Below are 12,963 nucleotides of genomic sequence, written 5' to 3' on the forward strand. Positions count from 1 at the left end.
GCTTTTTAACCAACTAAGACATCATCATTACTTTGAGGGATAGGGTCTCCCTGAGTGGAGTTGTCCTCCTATTTCATCCCTCCTTCACACATTCTTCTGTCCTCTCTCCATCTCTCCCTTCTCCTGTCCCTCTCTCCATCATCCTCATCTCTTTTTTTCTCTCTTGAGAGGGTTCGATCACTTTATGTCCCGTCCTCTGCAGTGTCTTGTCCTGTGTAATAAGGGTCTTGTACCATTACATGCCTGCAGTGTCCTATCCAAGTCATATCTGTGTCTTCCTCCATGTAATGTGTGCCCTTCATCATTGGGCCGCTATTGTCTTGTCAGGCTACATCTTGTACTTATCACAGAAGCACTTATTGGATAGTCAGCATTATATGCACATGAAATATTAGCATAGTTAGCCTGCTGTCAAGAGTTGAGAGTCCGCAGTCTGACAGAGGAGAGCACCCCAAGGTGAAATTCTTCTTTAATTTTGATAACCCTTAATCAGCGTATCCAGAGTTTTAAAACTGATCAACTATATTTCATTAAAACGTTTCCTGTCACTGTCATGAATACATACACAATCCTAATTCTTTGTACACAAGGAATAAGGACAAAAAACAATACTGGGTGGCCATTCAGGCCTTGAGGCGGCACTGCCTTTAAAGCAGACAGGACTTTGTAGTGGGAGTCACTTCCAAATACTATTTTCTGTAAACACAGTGTGTCCCTGCATCCACAAATGCAGGTGAAGACTGTACCCTGCAAAGAAAAAAACATATCTAAACATGATCCAGAAATGCCACTGGCTGATGGACTGAGACAAAGTGGAAAATTATTAGACCTTTATTTTACCAGGTTAAAATGTTTGAGAACCAGTTCTCATTTACAAACATCACCTGACGAAAACTGCCTTGTGGTTTGATGAATCAAACTTCTTTTTGGATATCCTGGACGCCGCATTCTCTGCTCTATAAAAAACACACTGAGGAAGGGCCACCGCTTGATATTACAGTTCAAAAGCCAGCATCTGTGTTGGTAGGGGGATGCATAAGTGCCCATGACATGGGTAGCTTACATGTCTAATGGCCCTTTTCCACTACAGTTCCAGCCCTACTCGACTCAACTCTACTCGGTTTGGGTACCTTTTCCAGCAGCCCGAGTACCGACTCACGATGGGCGGGGTTGTCATAGCACACTGCGCGAAACTGAGGCAATGGTGTACTTGCCAACCCTAACCTTGTCATTGGATCACGGAGAAACTTTGCATGCAGACATTGTACAGTACCGTTTTTTAAAAATGGCGGGTTTGATTCCTGTGTTGGGCGTCGCGCTCATGACTCTTTGGTGACGACATTCTCTGACCAATCAGTAACCATCCATGTCACCTTTTAGTATCGGCTCAGCTTGCTTGGATCCAGAGCAGAGCAGGTACGAAAAACTGGTGTCTGTCACGAGGTACCACGCCCGTTGAAACGCAACACACACCGAGTAGAGTCAAGTCGAGTAGAGTAGGGCTAAAGGCTGATTTATACTTCTGCGTCGAATCGACGGCGTAACCTACGCCGTAGGTCCGCGTAGCTCCCGTACCTACGCAGAGGCCTACGCACGTAGCTGACGTGCACCTCCTCCAAAATGTAACTATGCGTAGAGCCGACGCGGACCGCAAGCTCTGTGATTGGTCCGCTCGACGGCTTTGTCTTTCCCGCATTCACAGCACTTCCGGGGTCCCGGACATCGGCCACACATCGGCCGTGTATTTCATCTCCTCCTCTCTATTCTTCATGTAATCATGTCTGTATGATAAACAGCAACATGTATCAGCTGTAGATTAACATAACACGCTCTGAATCGATGTGGAAAAGTAAACAGAGATCGTAGCGGGACCGGAAGCAGGCGACCGGCTATCAGAGAGACCGCACTGCCCTCAGGCGTTTCGGCGGAGAATTGCTGCGCGACACAGACACACCGACGCAGAAGTATGAGGGGCTCATGTCCGCGTCAGCCCCTGCTGCGTAGGGCGACGCAGAAGTATAAATCAGCCTTAAGACGGGCCAGTGGAAAAGGGCCATAAGAAGGCACCATTAATGCTGAATGATATTGTGATGCCCCTGTCTTACTATTGGTTGCAGCATGTCAATCAAAGTAACTCAGCACAAGGTTACTTAAAGTCCTGCACAGTAATGAACACTCTCTCTGCTTCCCTTCTCAGGTACACATCATCTTTGGTTCTGTCTGGTTATGTTTGCCTAGAGTTAGTGTCTTGTTATGTTTGCACTTGACAATGTTTAACAGACACCCTCAACTCATGCACATCACACACTGACTGATTTCCTCACCTCATTCAGTAAATACTTCATTTGGTTTAATCTGCTTTAATAAGATATTATTTGAATCTGTTAGATGGTGTTCATTCTGTTTTTGTTGTGACCTTTTGAGCCGGGTCATAACAATATATACAGGGTCTGGAGCGACATAATGCTGCCATCCAGACAATGCCTTGCATATTTCATCAAGACAATTCTAAACCACATTCTGTAAGTAATACAACAGCATGGCTCCTTAGTGGAAGAGTCTGGGTGCTAAACTAGCCTGCCTGTAGTCCCAACTTGTCACCCACTGAAAAAATTTGGTGCATCATGAAACTAAAAACATGGCAAGTGAGTCTTGCTGTGTATACGTGATGATTGAAAATGAGTGGAGAAGGGTTTGGGCTTTTACGGAGGGAGGATTTGCAAGACTAATCTTACTGGAAAGTCAAAACTCTGCTTTAAAAATAAGTGTGACCATAAGTTGAAACATGGAGCCAATGATTTTATAATGGGTGGATGTCTCTGGTTTGAAAGTGTCAGCAGGTCTGTGAGTCAGAGTTTCAACTAAAAGAAACACTCAGTGAGATATTGTTATTGGCTCAATGGGTTTAGAAAGACAGCCCACTGTGGTTGTAAGTGTGACACATTAGCTATGTTCATATGGACCTAATTCAGATCAGCCTGGTCCAATCCTGAGCATTCACAAAGACATGTCATTCTAATCAAGAGGGGTTGTTTATGTTGTTTGTTTTTCAGATGGATATTCATGTAAACACTTGATCTGATCATTTTTTCCCAGATGGGGTAAAACTACTCTCACTGCACATGCCTGCTCCACATGACGTGATGAATTTCTGCTTGCAAAAATGGATGGAAACACTGCGGGCGAAGTATGTACTACTGAGCTTGCAGCTTAATTGGGTAGAACAGCAGAAACAGAAGTATTACTTTCAGTAGAAGGTGTCAGTGCCTTTTGACAAAAAAAGAAATGAACAACTAGCTCGGTCAGGTTTGCTAAGTTTAGTCTCAGCCTTGACACCTGCCGACCTGTGACGGAGACAGAAGAGGAGGTTTTTACAGCAAAGGTCAAACACAGTTCAACACGAAGGGCTGTGCTCGTCGTTCCCTCTGCTGGAAGAATCATGACAGGAGAACTTTGTGAAATTCACTTATAAGATTTTATAAAGTTTAACCATCGCTGCACTGATAATGTTAGGTAGAAAAAAAGAGGAGTTAAAGTAGAAACACAGAAGTGCTCCACTTATATTAATTTTTATCACAATTAACAGTTTTTATGATGAATTAGTATGATGACACATTTACTAGTAACCTTCACTAAACCTTGAGGCCTTGAAATAGGGTGAGAGCTTTTAAAAAGTTGGTTCATTGACCTTTGAGCAGAGGTCATTCTGTATTTTGGCGAGGTACTTTTCATTTTTACCTTCTTTGATCAGAGATTAACCTCTTTTCCATTTGAATTATGTTACTTCAGATGATTTATAAATAACATAGTGCCTGATTTTTGTCATTTGAGTGCCTAGTTTTGTGACTGAAGCAACATAATGATGCTTTTTATGGAGTTGCAGGAAAAATGATCAGAAATCCAAATTAAAAACTTGACCTTTTGTTCTTATAATGTTGTATTTCTCTTTCTTACTCACCTCTGTCCAAGTTTGTCTGTGTGTTTCTCCTTGACTCTACCCCTGTCTGTGTCTCCGTCTGATCTGCATGTTGTAGATCATCTCGTCTCACCTCCCTCTCTGTCTGAGGCGAGCTGACAGAGCACAGATGGCTGCTTTTGATCTGCCATAACGAGCATCTCCACGTCAAATTACACCGGAGCCGACAGGAGAAGAAGGAGACGCTGAGACACAAAACACAAAAAGATAAAAATAAATAAAGCAGCGGATAGATTTAGGGCTCGGGAACATGTGGCCCTGTGATCACAGCAAATGAGACCCTCATCATTTGATCACTTTATCAAAAGAGACGTCACTGCCGGGGCTGGAGATGAAGAAGAGACAAAGAAATTTTAAAAAGCAGAGCATTGATGAAATGCAACGCAATCTGTTTCATTGGCTGTGTTGTAATTATGCCTCAAGGATTTGTAAGAAAGACAAAGGGACGAAAAAACAAGTAGATTTATAGGAAATTACATGCAACACGGGCAGCATGATCTTTATTTAGGATGAAGAGTCAGACAGAAAATGAGCAAATCTAAAACTTTAGTCACATTTTACACACATGGTGCCGCACATCCATCACACACACTCTTCACAGCTTGTCTTTGTTTTCAGATGTCAACTCTAAGAAGATATAACAAATACAACAAGAATGTATAACAGAAGCAATGCTTTACAAAGGAGGAGGCCTTTTGGTGGATAAACATAAAGTAACAAAGATACACTGTGTTGTCCAGTTGCACTTCAATGTTTTTTGGAGCTTGATAAAGTTAAAGATAAAGTGATAAAGTGAGGAAAAGAACCTCTGATGCTTTATTTTGATCATTTCTTTGTCTCAGATCATTCAACCTCATGAGGTAAAAATAAATTAGCTAAAGTAGCTTTTTAAAAAGGAAGATTTCAAAACATTGAATTAAAGCGACGCACACACTGTAAGATAAATTGGGCTGATTTTGGGTCAGAATCCCGTCTTCTGACAGAAGTCAGCAGAGGCCAGAAGTCCTGATGCTTCTTCAGATCGTCTTGCTTTATTCTCCCTTGGTGTGAGGTGTGTTATGAGGGATTTTACTTCCCCTAATCTGCTCGGTAGATGACCAAGGCCACTCCAACTTGAAATCGTAAATATTAAACATGTTCGATATTTGTGATCAGAAATCATGTTGTGTGGAGGGAATCGCGATGAAGGCAGAGTAGAAACTTTGAGAGTCAGGACCCTGGTTGCTGGTGAAGAGAATCTTTTTGTTTGATGTGCTTCTTGTTGCACTCCAAACACTATAAACAAAACTGTTTAATCTGTCATTATTGGTCGTCATGTGTGAGGTCTCAAATTTTCAAAATTGGTTCAGATTTTGGAAAATATCAATGCTGTGCTTTGAACAGAATAATTCACTTAAACTTCCTTGACAGTTCAGGTGATTAGTAAAAAGTAAAATGCACTGTGTCAAACTGAATTAAAATATCCCAAAAACACTGAGTTTGAGTTGAGTTATCCAAACAGGTGCAGATAATCAGACTGATGTTTGGCTAACACATCAGGAAAGCTCACTAAGCAGTATTTTGGAGCGTTGGAATCGGATTGTGGATGAAACTCTGTGAAGCTGTCTCCTAACTCTGTGCCTTGGTTTCAGACCCCACTGGTTTATCAGTGCAGAATGTATTTGAATATTCAATCTAAAAGTCAAGATTGTGAAGTGCATTTCATTGCAGTCTTTTGATTCCCATACCAAGATATTGGTAAAATTGCTTTTCAATGTTAATATGGACTAAAAAATTGTTTTGAAATGTAAAATAACACAATGTTAAAAATAGTTTTAAAAATGTGATTGAAAACTTGAAATTCTTTCAAAATGACTGTCTGACATTGCACTCCGCCTCTGGGACTTTCTTTATCATTGAATGCGATCTTGGCCAGGACACACTTGTTAAAGAGATTCTTCATCTCAATGTGTTTTTCCTGGTTAAATAAATCTAAATTAAAAAAAATCAGGCTTAAAAAAATGATCATTTGTCAGTCCTAGTTTTATAATTATGAGGTATTATGACTCCAGGGATTGTGAGGCTGTTTAGGTCCATCTTAAGTTTCTTCAGTGGGGTCGTGATGCCTTGCTTCGGCATTAATGTAATATTTCTTATTGTTAAAATGTTAATACAATAACACTTTAATAGCACTGGGGTTGTTAAATAAGTGCTTTAATTTTTTCATTGTATGCTATTTATCAAAGTGTCTATGTTGAACTTTTTTCTTCTTCACTATTTTATTGTTTGACTCAAACACAGGTGTGTGTAGCACCAATACAAATACCCATATCGGTACATCCAATCATGCTCTTAGACAAAGAAGTAAAGAAACTGTTTTCATTTCTATAATTTATTTCAAGAAATGAAATGCAAACAGCTTGATGATGGTTTTAATCTGATTAACACTAAAAATGCCTCTTAAAACAAACATTTCCAGCACAAGAACTCAAATTATTTCACCTGAAAGTTATTTTATATATAAATATTGCTCCCTTTGGGAATCACGGTGTGCTTTGGTCCTTTCCCCATTATACTGCACACAATCCTCCTCTCTGTTTCTACACTCTGCCTCACATTCTGCCTCTCCCCCCTCAGTGTATGAATATGGAGTGATGATCCTACCCAAAGCTTGGCTCAGGTCACTGTCATACCGTTAAGGAGCAGCCATTTGAAAACACGGTCAATATAGCCCCCCCCCCCTCTCCTCTCTCTTCCTCTCTCTTTCTCTCTGTCAGGCTGTTGGCAGATCGTGGGAGGTGCTAATGGAAAAGCTCCTGCTCCTGTTCCCCTTGTTCACCACACTAATGTGAAAGGCACCATCCATGTTACAGCTGTGTGTTGCCATGACCAGGCCGCCCTGTCATAGTCCGCTGGTCACTGAGCTAATGGGCCGGCCATGGAGGAGAGAGGAGGCGGGAGAGGCTGGAACAGATGGAGGGGAGAGAAAAGTGTTGGTGGGAACAGAAAAACAAGAAAAACTCTTCAGCTTGGACTCAGAACTCACTAAAATGAACAAAAGTTTAATAATGAACCTTTGCAGTTCAAGACAATAATGAATTATGTTATTTATCTAATGCTATGATACACTGCCAGTGCCATATTTTAGAGCTTGGATCATTTTGATAATTGTTAAATGACATTATTAACCATCTTTCTTACTAATCCCACAGCTGTGTTAAATACTTGATTCTGATTGGTCCAATCTCCTTGACGTTGCTTATTAATTCTGAATAGCTAACACAGATCAAACACGTCACACATATCAACTCATTAACAGGAAGGAGTTATGGCACATCTAGTGTAGGCTACTGTTTAAGATTTCACCTCTGTCAAAAACGCTCCATCAGTAAACAACACAGAGGAACATTATTTGTTATTATTACTCTAAATTCATTTCGAGGGCATAAAACTTAAGATTGATGGTTAATGTCTGACCAGTCCATGATAAAGAAAAGAGGAAGAGCGACAGCCAGAAAACGTGAGGGATGTTTGTAGACACAAGGAGCTGAAAGAGACATTGACCATCGTGAAGAAAACAGACGCAAAGCAACAACAAACCACAACCCGGTATGGACTTTGGCAGTGTTACCTGACTGGTTGTGTGAGAAGAAAATACAGAACAGAAAAGTGACGAGGAAGGAGACTTTATAGGGTTCTACTGTTACTTTCTATATCTGTTAAGAATGCCAGCAGAAAAACCCTAATATTTAGACTACCTAAGGCATGAAAATGTTAGGTTTTATGCTCACTCAATCCTTCTGTTGACAGATAAGAATAGAAAGAATTTATTTTTTTATTTTTAGTTTTATAAATCACATCTAAATCAATGAAGTTATCTGCGTTTTTGTGTTTAGTTGTTAGAAGGGTAATACGGTGATTAAGTTAGCCTGTGATTATGTAACCATCTGCTAACTATAGGGTACATTATCCCTGACATAAACTAGTTATATCATACTTCAAGCAAAGGAGCCAAACCTCTTCTGGTTTTGATATCTCCATTTTGAGGACTGGCTGCTCTCACATCTGTGCCCACTGTCATTATTTCACGACTCTCAAGAACAGCCTGAGGCGGACACTAACATTTTTGCCAAAGTGTCAACAGGAAGAGATAAAATGCGCTGACTCCTTTGTGTCGACTGGTTTGACATAACCAGCAGAATCAAGTATTTAACACAGCCTGGTGATAACTAAACAATATGGTGTGTACTGCCCAAAGAACACGTGTTATGCATTTTCTTTTGTTGTTGTAAGTTGTTTGTTATCTTTGGGTTTTTGTTTTTGTCTTCTGAAAGCTTTGGCCTTGACTTGACTGAAAAAGAGGGGGTAGGACAAGATGAGTTTTTATATTTTCCTATACTATGTATTATATTATATGTATTATTATATGATCCTGTTATTGTTATTTGTTTAGTTTATCTAGCTAATTATTCATTTTGTTGTTTTTATTAAAATATTGGAAATAAATGAAATTCAAAATATATATTGGTTGAACAAAGCAAGACAAAACTTAACTTTCTATAAGTGGTCAAATATCTACACATTTCCTGATATTTTATTAACAAATTAAAAAAATCTTCAAATTTATTTTAATTTAAAAATTGCTGTTAATACTTCCCCCCTGCATTCATATACTGCTCCCTTATTTATTTCTATTTATATAACTTATTTGATAGGGAAAATGCAGATTTTGCCTGTTACAAACAGCTGTAGTAACTGATGCTTTGCATATAAAGATTATAGCTATTGCTTGTTTCCAACTCCTGTCCCTCGTTCGGATTTTAGTAATACAGACCTAGACATACTACCCCGTGTGTAGTCATATGACTGCGCCTCGTCCAGTCTGAGACACAGAAGAGAACTCAAACCAAACCAACTTAACAACTTGAGCTGCTTTTACCTAAGGAAAATGCTGTGTTCATTGTTCGGACACATTTTGCTTCAGCGAAGACAATAAATAAACAAAAAGGCAATCTGTTTCAACACTTGGGAGTATAATCAGGTTACCAAATATGAACGGTGCATGGCTCAAAACAAAGAGAGACTGACAAACGTCTAATGAGTGCCTCCAAAAAGCAGCTGCTGATACCACATGTATAGGCCATATTACCCAGCACTATATGTTAAGGTGTGTTTGTGCATGAGTTAGGGAGAGACTCTGTATGACTGTAACTTTGTGTTCTCTCCGTATTTCTGTACAGGAAGCTGCCAGGGTCTGACAGCGCTTCTTGTTTCTTTTGCATATTTGTGAGTAAACATGACCACAGGGAGGCTCCACCTGTCATCACCTTTGTGGTCCCCAACACAAAAACAACACTCGCATCAGAAAACTTGCAGCAGTAACTGTAAACAAGACGAGTCGGTCCTCGCTCCTCTTTTTTTTTTTTTTCTAACTGGACTACAGCTTCAAACGGCCTGCTCTGAGTTTGTCACAAACTGAACCACTACCAGACTCAAGCCCACCACTGCACTCTGTATATTTATGTGTGTGTATAGGAGTGTGTATTGCCCCCTTGTATCCTCTCACCCTTCATCACAGGTAGTGGAGACAGTGGTCTCCCTTAACAATACTCCAGCACTCTCCCCTGTTGGACTCGGAGCCACTGAACAAACGAGTCTCAGTTTGTCAGACACGAACAGAACAGCAGTGTTAAACAAAACCGAACTACCAGTGTAAGGCCAGAGAAGGTACTAGTTACTCTACATTATATCAAGCTTCACTACACCAGAGTTTATACCCTGAGGAAGGTAACAAGCTTAGCTACAACACAGCAGCAGGAGCTCACTACATTAGAGTTATCTGTTTGTTTACATTGAACCAGTTAAAGTCAAAGTAAGTGCAATCTGACAAACATACCAAGTACCAAGTGTATTTGTCAAGTTTAGGGCCCAAACTCTTACTGGACTTAAAAAGCCACAGTGACTTCACAGGTCTGATATCTAAAAATATATATATTTATATGGACTTGTGAGGTCAAGGCGGCTTACATGAAGTGTAATGACATTATGACTAATAATATGCAAATTACACTCTGTATGATATGAGTCTTCTCTGTGTGTGTATGGCATGTTGTAATCTACCAATCCAGCTGAGCTACTGAAAGGTTATTTGACAACTTAACACTTTTGTAGCATCGTTATTGCCCTACACCACAAACTGCAAGTCTTTGCATCTCTTAGTCCCTCAACCTAAACCATGAATCAAGCTGCAGCTTAAAGAATTGCAAGGTTGAGCGTATTTAATGCTTAATTTGGATCCTCTTTGGTTGCTTTGGCCCCTCCTTTTTCTCGGTTCTGAAATCACAGTATGTCAGTGTCTGTGTAGGTATACTGCTGAGATACAGAAAGGTGGCAGCATTGTTACAAGAGGGGGAAAGACAAACAAGCTTTCAGACAGGTATCTGTCCATTTTAATAGTAATAATAACAATTGTTATCAGAGAGTGTGAGTGGGCCCAACTACAAGTTTTGAATGCAAAGTGGGACCAGGACATGTGTACAGATTTTCCTTACAGATGCTTCTGAAGTTTAGGTTATGATATTATCTTAAACTCTTCATATTTATTTCCCTACGAGTATTGTCATTCTGCAGAAGTGTTTAACTGTCCTGTTAAAGCTATCCTAGAACCACAGCAGACATGAGTTGACCCTGGACATCAACATGAAGTGTTCATGTCAGACATTGGCTTTGTGTCCCAGTTAAATAGCTGTAGAAAATATTTTGTAAGTAAGAAGCTGAAAGATTTTTGAAACTCACATTGAATGCAACCCTTAAAGACCTAGACCATCTTTGTGGGCGCCAGACTCTCCTGAATTTATTTTGAATATGCTGAATGAGACAAATGTGGTATCAATGGAAAGCTGAGAATGTTCGCTGTAACTGAGTTTTTAAAGCTTGTTGATAGGATTAGCGGTTCAAAAGTGATCAAACATTTAAGAACAAGTAGCCGCCGGTGGCTGTCTAGGTCTTTGAGGGTTAAAGCTCCTGTGTAGAGTTTTTAGCTGGTCATGAAAACGCCTGAAATTAATACTGATATCTCTTCATGACCTTAAAAAAGCACAGAAAAGACCATCAGCAAGAACAGTGACAGTCTCTCCAGTTATTTTAACTGTCTGAAAAATTTGGCTGGGGTAGGTGTCAGACCAAGTAAATAGCTGCATGTTGCTGATACAGTGTTTCTTCACATGATGGCTAAGAATGTCAATTAGTGATACAATTGGTAATCAAAAGAGAGCAGAAGGAGAATTTCTTATAAAGAAAGACTGATGTCATGTACACAAGACAAAATCAGAAAATATTGCTTCATCCACAGGAGGCGCCAAAACTGACACATACTGAAAATTCCTGATAGTAGCTTTTTTGGAATTGTAAAGATGTGAAACAAAGGATTTCTATTATTGTTTAGCTTCTTGTAAATTATTATTTTTACTCTGTTTGCATAGCAGTCCCTTTACTTTGGTCTCAGATAGACAGACTTTTTGGAGTAATAGTTAAGATCATGAACTTTAGGCGGTTTCTTTTTTATCATGGAGCAAAAAATGTATGAGATGTTTGAATCAATTGACCCACTTGACTTTACAAGTCTGCCGTGTGACTATTGCACCTTTAACACATCGCATCACCAATGCTGGAACCATCTATACCGCAGAAATGTTTGGATGTGAAATGTGGACGATATTCTGACATGATTTGACACAAACATGTGGGACACATCATGTTTGAACTTTAGTTTCAGGTTCAATAAAATAGAGCTAAGTGGATAATATCTGAGCTATGGGGCTCAGACAGCGGCTCAGCAGGCCAAGGTGTGTTCACTTATAACACTGTGGAGTTCTAGTCTTCCTGCCTTTTCCTTCTGTCAGCATTGTAAGTAATTTTTCATTGTGTTCAACCAAAAGCAGATATGTTCCATAATAATCTTTCAATAATAGGCAGGTCATGGTGTTAGGTCTACAGGCCTCAAGGTGAGAAACTTCAATGGAAAGCAATCAGATTTAAGGTTTATGTGTTGAGTGGTTTTAAAAGGTTTGCATTAGTCTGCTATACCACCAACCACAGACACACACAGACAGAATATCAGGTGTAAAGCTGTTTCTGTCCATCATACACACTCCATTGTTGCCAGTTTCTCTCTCTCCTCCCCCTTCTACCTCCAGACTCTTCTCTTTCTGTGTCACTCTCTCTCTGTCTCTCTGACAATTGCGTTATTTGGCCTTATCGAGGAATATGAAACGGCGTGGCGCGACATCTCTGCGCCGAGCCCCAACAGATATGCCAATTCATTTCTCAGACGGCGATTTGACAAGCTAGACTGCTCCTCTTGAAAGACATCATTCAAGCGCGCAAGCCGCCACCACCGATCCCCACTCCCTTCCCCTCACTCTCTCTTTTCTCTAACTCTCTCCTCCTCCACCTTCTCCATTCCTCTCCCTCCTTTATCCCGCTTTCTCTATTCCCTCTCCCTCTCTTCGTGTTGCAATCTGTAGAGCTTCCACTCTTAAGATTGAAAAGGGTTCTCCGGCCGCAACAAAAAGCCTGAAAGAAAAAAAAAAAACATACCCTCTCCTCTATGTCCCTCCCTCTATCACACTCCTTCATAGGGAGAAAAAAAAAAGGGCTGAAGTATTGAAAATATAAAATGATGGGGTGGTGGAGGGAGGCGAGCAGGTGATAACATTGTGGATATTAGGGGTGAAGATGAGGAAAGAGAGAGAGAGCAGTGTGGAGGAGAGATGGGGAAGAAATAAGAAGAAGAAGAAGGGGAGGAGGAGGAGAAAAAGAGGAGATTGGAGCCCTAAGCTGCGGGTGTTTGAGGGGATGACACAGCCACTAATACAAGTGTTTAAATATTTGATGCAGGGAGGGATAAAGCGGGATCGTCTCGCCGCGGAATTGAGTGTCAAGACGAGAATCTATTAGAGAATCTTTCTGTGTGTGCATGTGTGTGTGTGTGCGTGTGTGTGTTTGTG

General features: G+C 40.3%; 1 protein-coding gene across 1 annotated transcript in view; it reads right to left on the reverse strand.

Annotated features, from left to right (window-relative positions):
- Positions 1-12,963, reverse strand: part of LOC117826689 (E3 ubiquitin-protein ligase Rnf220-like) — a 308,612-nt gene that overhangs the window by 221,834 nt on the left and 73,815 nt on the right. The window contains exon 3 of the mRNA XM_034702943.1: positions 3,959-4,161. The gene's annotated coding sequence lies outside the window, so the exon portion shown is untranslated. The remainder of the gene's footprint in view (positions 1-3,958; positions 4,162-12,963) is intronic.

Source organism: Notolabrus celidotus, chromosome 15 (genome assembly GCF_009762535.1).
Source record: "Notolabrus celidotus isolate fNotCel1 chromosome 15, fNotCel1.pri, whole genome shotgun sequence".
NCBI lineage: Eukaryota > Metazoa > Chordata > Actinopteri > Labriformes > Labridae > Notolabrus > Notolabrus celidotus.